The sequence below is a fragment of the Tupaia chinensis genome, unplaced genomic scaffold (assembly GCF_000334495.1).
Source record: "Tupaia chinensis unplaced genomic scaffold, TupChi_1.0 Scaffold140356_1, whole genome shotgun sequence".
Taxonomy (NCBI): Eukaryota; Metazoa; Chordata; class Mammalia; order Scandentia; family Tupaiidae; genus Tupaia; species Tupaia belangeri.
In genome coordinates this window covers 1,060,404-1,068,918 of record NW_006200233.1, presented here as the reverse complement: position 1 = coordinate 1,068,918, position 8,515 = coordinate 1,060,404, and positions in this window count along the sequence as shown.

The window sequence follows — 8,515 nt, the reverse complement described above, 5'->3', positions numbered from 1 at the left end:
CGGCCGTGCGCCTGCTGCTGCCCGGGGAGCTAGCCAAGCACGCCGTGTCCGAGGGCACCAAGGCCGTCACCAAGTACACCAGCTCCAAGTGAGCAGGTTTTCCTATTCATGACAACCAAAGGCTCTTTTCAGAGCCACCAACGTTTTCAAAGGGAGCTGGCGCTCAATTCCACATTTGAGGCAGAAGTCTATTTTAGTCCGTGTTCTTTGATTCTGTTTTAATTCATGCAAAAGATGACTTCTTGCTTTCGTGCGTAGATTACACCTGCCACCAGGGTAGTATTGGCTTTGCATGACTTATTCCGATTCTAATGCTGCTCTAGGCTTCTGTTTTCCTCCTGGCGGAGGGGAAATGTCCCAGTAGTATGACTGCCAGGTCTCAGACACACCTTCTGGGTTCACAGTGGTGCTTCAGTCCCTGCCGCGTCCTGTGGCTCCAAAGCCGGTCACCAGAGCGTGCAAATGTCACGGAAGTCACTTACCAGGTCAGAAGGGAATTCCACTGACCCCTCCCACTTTCTCTTGGACCCCTGCTGCAGGGGGAGAGTGCCCCCTTGTTAGGGCAGCCCTTGGGGAATCCCATGTGTCTCCTGGACCTGGGCCCAGCCCCTCTGGCCTTCAGACCACCATAGTCTTTGACAGTCCTTGGGAGACACTGAACCAGGACTGCCCAGCGAGGTTGCTCCCAGACCTTTACCTAGAACCTGGGGACACTACATGTTTGCTGTCACCGTCGCCGGGCTATGGTTGGGGGTGAGCCCTGGATAACGATAATCTAGCTAAGCCTTCTGTCAAGGCTGATCCCTGCTATACCTTGTCTAGCACACTGCTGCACACCCACGTCCCAGAATGTTCAAAAAAATTTAGGAGTTATAGTTAATGCTAAGTATTTTTTAAATAATTACTTTTTTATTTAATTTTATTTATTCATTCATTTATTCTTAATTTGAGCAGAGAAAGACACAGAGAGAGATAGAAAGAGAGAGGGAAACTGAGAAAGCAGGCCACCAGGCCCAGAACTCAAACCATGGTCAGCCATGTGGGAGTGTCTAGCACCTTAGCCACTATGCCACCTGCTGGTCCCAATGTTAAGTATTTTTGTTACTTATTAAAACCTAAACAGCATGTAGGGATGGAGAGGTGACTGTGGCTTGACCCTGCCCCTTAGGGGTAGCTTTCTCCCTCTCTGTCTCTCTTGTGAGCATATGCACATGTCTGTGTGGGTGAATATGTATTTTTATCCATAGTATCATTTGTCATGTATTGTTTTATGATTTACATTGTTTATATTATTTATATTATTGTATTCAGTGTAAGTATCATTTAAATTTTGGTCATTTTATATATATATATATATACACACACACACACTACACACACACACACACATATTTCTTTTTTGTTTTATCTGGGTTTGGCCTGTATTATGTTTACTGAATATATATGTTTGGGTTTTTTTTGTTTCTGTTTTTTGGGTTTTTATTTTTTTTTTTGCTATAGGGCGCATGCAAAGAGAGACAAAGCACGAACTCACCCCCCTGGGGGATGGTCACACCGCAATCTTTTCTCCCCCATTCTCTTCTTGGGATCTTGGGCACGCATGCATACAATGCCCGGCGTGAGTATAAGCCACCCGGTCTGGAACTCAAACTGCGGTCGACTACATGGGAGTCCAGCGACATAGCCATTATGCTAACTGCTGGTCCCCTGAATATATATGCTTTTAAAATAAATCATCTGCAAAATAAAACAGGCCCAGCCTGGTGATGCAGTCAGTAGCAAGCAGCCAAGGTGCTGGAAGCCGCAGGGCTGACCATGGGCCAGGCCCCCAGGCAGCCTGAGATGCTGGAGAGGGGAATCTTGGAGTGGCTGACTCCATGGAAGGTGCTTCTCTCTCATACGCTGCTATTGTGCACAACATACATGAACTTTTAAAAAGAAAATCAGTTTACGTTTTTTTTAAGGTTTTTGTCCTCCGGGTGCTTATGCTTGCTAGAGAGAGAGAGAGAGAGAGAGAGAGAGAGAGAGACAATGTGAGAGATCACACCCCAGGAGGATGGCTACGCCACAATCCCTTCTCCTCCATTCTCTTCTTAAGATTTGGGGCACGCAAGTACACATGGCAGGCATGATTTTCAAGCCACTACATCTGGGACTGGAACTAAAGTAGACCTTGTGGGAGTCAGCCCATCCCTGAACCACCACACCACCCCTACTTTAAAGGACTGCCTTATACCACTATGCTAGTGGAAAATTCAACACCGAAAAAAGAAACAGTTATTCCTTTGCAGAGATACAAGCTTGCTCACTAGTACTTTGAGCCAGAGACTTATTTTGTTACAAAGAAAACTAACGGGGAAGGTTTACAGTCACTAATGAGGCCTAGAGACCTGCCCTGCATGAAATCCACACTTCCCCAACTACCTCATTAGACCATTCAAAACCACTAGAAGAGAAACTTATTCTCTGTTGTAGTATTTCTAAAACCAAAGTCCATAAACTCTTAATACGATAATTCCTCATGGCCCCAGTGGCACTTACCGTAGACCTGGGAAGAAGCTGGTTTAACTAATGCATTATTTAGTTGAGTCATTCTTATACGTCGAAGGGATTTTTAAAATATTCATCCCAGGTCCAGCTGCAATGGGCAGGGAAGGCTCCATGCCCCGCAACCCTGCAGCCGTGTGATTCTGACACGCATGTGCCGCGTCCCTTCCTGTCTGGGAAAGCCTGGGGAAGGGTACATGGGACCCTATCGAGAGAGCCGTCTCCCGTGAGGTAAACATATAATATATTACATATATGAAGTGTCGGAGTTCACATTGTAGTGGAGCACTTACTGAGTTATACTCGTGATCTGTGTGACGCATGGCTGGCGCATCAGCACCTCACCCCGGTTCCTCGGACACACTTCGGAGCGAGGTAGAACATGGGGAAGCCTCTCTAAGAAATCCGGGAACTTACAGGTAGCTCCATTTTGCAATCAAGAGCACGCAGGCTCTCCAAGGTGCCCCGGTGACCAGGCAGCAAGCGTAGTCCCCACAGGCTCCACAGCCTCTGCTCCGGGCCCTGCATGGAGGGCAGGGTAGGTTCTTTTCTTTTTTCTCTTTTTTTAGAAATTTATGCTATAGGGCGCATGTGCTTGCCAGGCAGACAGAGAGAGAGAGACAGAAAGCGAGAAATCACCCCCCAGGGGGGATGGCCACGCCGCAATCCCTTCTCCTCCATTCTCCTCTCCGGATCTTGGGCACACATGCACATGTGCCTGGCGTGAGTTTTAAGTCACCGGGTCCGGGACTCGAACCGCGGTTGACTACGTGGGAATCCAGCGACATAGCCATTACACTAACTGCTGGTCCTGGGCCGAGTAGGTTCTTCATGTGCACTGTCAGAGTGTGGTCTTGGCCCATGCAGTTGGCCACGTTCCATACTTCACTGGCTCCTGCAGTGCCTTCCCATCTGTCCACACACCTCAGTGGATCCTGTGTGCTCTGATAGTCGGCGACTGGACGGCCAGCGTTCACACAGGGCTCTGCACCTCAGGGCCTGCCTTCAGGGCAAAACGACATGGCCTTGTTGTTGGGGCTCAGACAGTGAGGCAAGGGACACCTCAGAACCAGCCCAGAAGCACCTTTCTGACCTGCCCTCCAGACTCTGCCCCTCACTCTCCCTGAGGCAAGCCTAGGAACTAGAATCCGTCTGCCCCAAGGCAGGTCACAGAATCCAGAACCCTGTGCCCCAGGATTTACGTCGGCTGTAAAGCCTAAACATTCGTGCCTTTTCTCCACTAGACTGGGTAAGAGTGGCGTAGGACTCCCACATGGCCATCTGTGCTTTGAGTCTGGGACCTGGAGGCCTGAAAGTCATGCCAGGGGGCATATGTGCATGTGCCCAAAATCCCAGGAGGAGAATGGAAAAGGGACTGTGGCGTGGCCACCCCTCCAAGGGGTCATTTCTCCCTTTCCCTCTCTCTGTCTCCTCTCTGGCAAGCACACGTACCCGATGGCAGGAAATCTGCAGCTGCTGTGCCTGGTATCAGCTCACAGACCCTCATTCCAGCATGTCTGCCCTGCTCCTGGAGAGAGGAGGCTAGGGAGAGTCTGGGAAGGTGGCCCTGCTGGGTCCCCTGGTCTGTCCATGCCATCCCATTTTGTCAAATCCAAGCATAAGGTCAGATCTCTCCCTGTGTCTGGGTCTCGGTCTGGAGGCTCTGGGCCACGTGTGTGCGCACTCATTAGGTGTACACGCCTTTCTCTTCCTACCTGCCAGCGGTCAGCGCCCTCAGGAACCTCAGGGAGGGAGCGACTGTGCTTCCCCACAGTACACGAGAGCACACGGGACACGGTCAGCCACTGGCAGCTGTTTACTGGGCGTGGTGTGCCTTGTGAGGAAAGTGCAAAGGTGACTTCGATCTAACAGGACACGGAGGACACGTGACAATCTGTGGGGTGCAGGCTGTGGTGTGGTACAGGCTGGCCATGCTTTGGGGTGCAGGATGGCCATGTGTTGGGGTGCAGGATGGCTATGTGATGGGGTGTAGGCCAACTGTGTTGGGGGGCAGGATGGCCGTGTGGTGGGGTACAGGCTGACCGTTTTGGGGGGGCAGGATGGCTGTGTTGGGGTGCAGGATGGCCGGGTAGTGGGGTACAGGCTGACCGTTTTGGGGTACAGGCTGACTGTGGTGGGGTGTAGGGTAGTGGGGTACAGGCTGACCGTTTTGGGCTACAGGCTGACTGTGTTGGGGTGTAGGCCGGCTGTGTCATGGAGTGTAGGCTGACTGTGGTGGGGTGCAGGATGGCCTTGTGTTGGGGTACAGGCTGACTGTGGTGGGGTGCAGGCCGTGATGACCACATCACTGTGACCAGGGCAGGGCCAGTCAGATCACCAGGGTGGGCGTGCTGGGCTCAGGTGGGGTCTGTGGGCCTCCCCACCTCCTCCCCACCCCATGGCCACCTAGAACCCTTCTCTAGACAATGCTCCCTTTCTGCACAAGTAAGTTTAGAGCAGCCCTCCCTGGGTCGCATGGACAGGCCCAAGCCTCCTGGACTGAGAGGCGTGACCCTGAAGGCCCTGGTGCTCCCCTGCAGCCTCCTGAGTCCCTCCTCAGTAACGGGTGGCTGGTGGTGAGCGGGAAGGCATGCCATCACGTACGCTGCACCAGCCGACCCCGGGAAGGTCCCGGTTCTGGCCCATGCCCTCCCTGAGGTCCCGTGTGCAGGCGTGGTGGGGCTGGCTCTCCAAGCTGTCAGATGCCGCCCTCCGTCCCTGTAACTCGTGGAAGACGTGGCAAGCTGTGACCACAGTGCCAGCACCGCCATGCTCTGGAATCACAGCCCTGTGGGGACCCACTCACTCTCCTCTGTCAGTAAGACTCACACTCTCACAGGGGAGGGCTCTCTGTCCTCGCAGACGCCGCCCCCAGCTCCCAGAATTGCCCTGCTAGCCCTCAGGAGGCCCTGGCTAAGTAAAGCCCCTCACACTCCACACCCCCAGAAAGACTTAGGCCTCATCAGTCTTCAGTAGGGAAGAAGTTCCTCCTGTTTTGTATTTTTGTGGCGGGCTTGACACCACGTGGCCGGTGGTGTCACTTCATCCCGCCTCCAGGCAGGCCGGCTTTATGACTGTGTGCCAGCATCCTGAACGGGGAGCCTCCGAGCTAGGAGTTGGAGGAGAGGGAACAGAAACCGGCCATCTGCAGAAAACACCTGTGCTGGCTGTGAGTGTCTGTGTGAGAGTCGGGTGGCATGCAAGTATCACGCCGCCTACCAGGTTTGTGTGCCCGCTGTCAGCAGGGATGGCAGACTCCGGAAGCCCAGGGGCTCGAGGCTCTGCTGGTATCTCACAAGCTCCACTCGAGGGGGTGCTCTGTTTCCAATGAGGAAAAAAACTTTCCTAGGCTATTTATCCAGATTGGAAAAAGAAGGTCCCTAGGATGGATTCTCTCACCTACTGCCATGTTCCAGTCTACTTCTCTCTGCTCTATAAATTGCAGTTTTGGGGGAAAATACTGACAAAAATGGTCCAGGGCAAATGGTGTGGATTCCTGACACTGCCAGGTGCAGAAGCCAGCGTGACATGGCCTGACACCCTGGTGGGATCAGCGCCCGTCACTCCCCGCAGCGGCATCGTCAGTGCCGTTCCGCACACCAGCCAGGCGCTTGCTCACCAGGCAGAGAACTCTCAGCTCTAGCTTTGACAGTTCTCTCCCTGTCCCTGGAGCCAGAATCCATGTATAGATAGATATAGAGATAGATGATACGATAGATAGACAGACAGACAGACAGAGCCCCACGTGGGTTTGAGGAGCTGTAGCTTCTGTAACCTTGATCTCGGCCTGCGGAATGTATCCTGGTAGTCTTGTCCCTTCAAATCCTCTGCTCATTTTCGCTCCTGGATTCAACTCCTGACCCCCTCGTTTGGTACAAGCCAATACCAGAATTTGCAGCTGACTCTGCATCAATGCAGAGGATCAAAGGCAAAGCCGTGATGGAAACCTGAATGCCTAGTGGGTTCCCTGCCATCAAGCAGCATGGTGGAGAGCTGGTGGGAGCTGGCGGGAGACGGAAGGGTCACAGAATTGCCATGTCTGTTCTCAGACAATCGAGGGAGGGACAGGTACATGGAGAGGACATGGCACAGCTGAAATATACACAGGCGTTTGCACATGCAGCCATCGGAGCAGCCACCCAAGGCTGTGAGAGCCACGGAGGTCTGGGGTTTTCAATAGCCGGAGCAGCTGATGCCCGGCCAGGCCGAGGCTGAGTGCCTGTGCCGTTGGGTGGGCTTCAGAGAAAAAGTTAGGGCTTAGGTCGGTGGGGAAGTGGCAAGGGCGTTCGATTAGCCGGGGATCAGAAAGTGAATTCTGTGTGTTGTGGTAAATGTAGATTCAACATGTCGAACACAGAACGCAAGAAGCACAGCTGAAGTGAAGTCCCTCCAGCCCCTCTGAGCATTACTCTGGAGTCAGCATTCTTGGTCTGGGGACCTTGGTCTGCAAACTTAAGGTTCAGGGTATCTGGAGACTAGATGTCGACTTTTAATTTAGCCCAAACCATGTGTTTCCTGAACCCATGTACCTTTTTAACGGCTCTGTCAGAAATTTTTTAAATCTTCTCTTCCTTTTTAAAAAGCATTAATATTTCTAGAGAAGCACCACTAGGTTTGGGGTTCCCGGTGCTTCAGAATGACGGAATAGGTGACGCTTGAGGCCGGTTTCTGTACAAGGGCTCTTCCCTGCTACCTTCTTCAGTTCGGTACTGGGGCGTAAAGGGGTAGTTAAGTATAAACCTAGTTCTATAAACGTCACTGACCAGGCTCCTGGCCACAGGCCGGCAGGAAGCCGGCAGCATCCACTGTGTACCGCGAACTTGTCCACCTCGCTGTGCTTTCTCACCAAGTAGCCACTGCCCAATATTTTAAATAATGTATTTATGTAGCCATCTTTTTGACAAATGGGTTTTTATAGCCACCTACATGCTCCTATACATACTTAAACAATGTAACTGCATTTATTTTTGAGCTTTATAAAATGGTATCAGATGCGAACCATCTGAGACCGAAATTCAGCTGTGTGGCTGTGGCTGTCACGCTCTGGCTGCGGGGCCATCCATGAGTGTCCCTCTGCACGTGCACTCTGTGCAGTGTTCCTCTGTCCCTGCAAGTCTCCTGTGCACATGGGCAGAAAACCCTCTCATGGAGACACTCGGAGTCACAGTTGGGTCACTGGAGTGCCCTCGTGGGACGAAAGGTAACATAGAAAACCTTCACCAAATCTAGCCCAGTGTGGGAGCGTTCTCACCCCGAATCCTGGCAAAGACCAAAATCATTATAAATATGCCTTTCTTAAGGGCTTAAAACAGGGATACTGATGGTGCCTATGGGGGGGGGGGGGCTTTTAACTGGAGGTGCCTTGTGGGGGGGGGGGACTGTTAGCGGGAGAATAGCCTGTCCCTCTTTTCAAAGTTCTTCTATTTGATAAATAGTAAATTAAGGTGAAGGGGAAAGAACACACAGCAGGGCCTAACAGGAAATGTAGTAGAAGCTCATCCCGGCAAGACGCCCCCACTTGCGGCAACGAGCCCGCCCGTTGCTCCCCGCCCGTTGCTCCCCGGCTGCGGCGTAACAGCCCATCCCGCAAAACCCACCTGCGGCGTTTCAAATCGTCCGCGCGGCGTCTGGATTGGCCTGTGCCGCTCAGTCTGGGAGTGACGCGAGAACTCTGAATTGACTTCGGCCTCCTGCCTATCTTGCTTTGCTAAATCTAAACTCGGGAGCAGAGGACGGCACTGCCCGTGAAGAAAGCGCGGCGAAGGTGGCCTGGGCGTTTCTGTGCCGAGTGCTGCTCAAGAAGATACCCAAGAAAGTCAGGCAGAGCGGCCCGGCATTAATGCTGCTTTACCGCCTCCGAAAGTCTAAAACTAAATAAAGTCACCCCGGAGGTTGCTGAAGCACGCACTACGTGGAGGGCAAAGCAGTTCCTAAGATGACCCAAACAAGAAAGACGGGGCACTGTTCC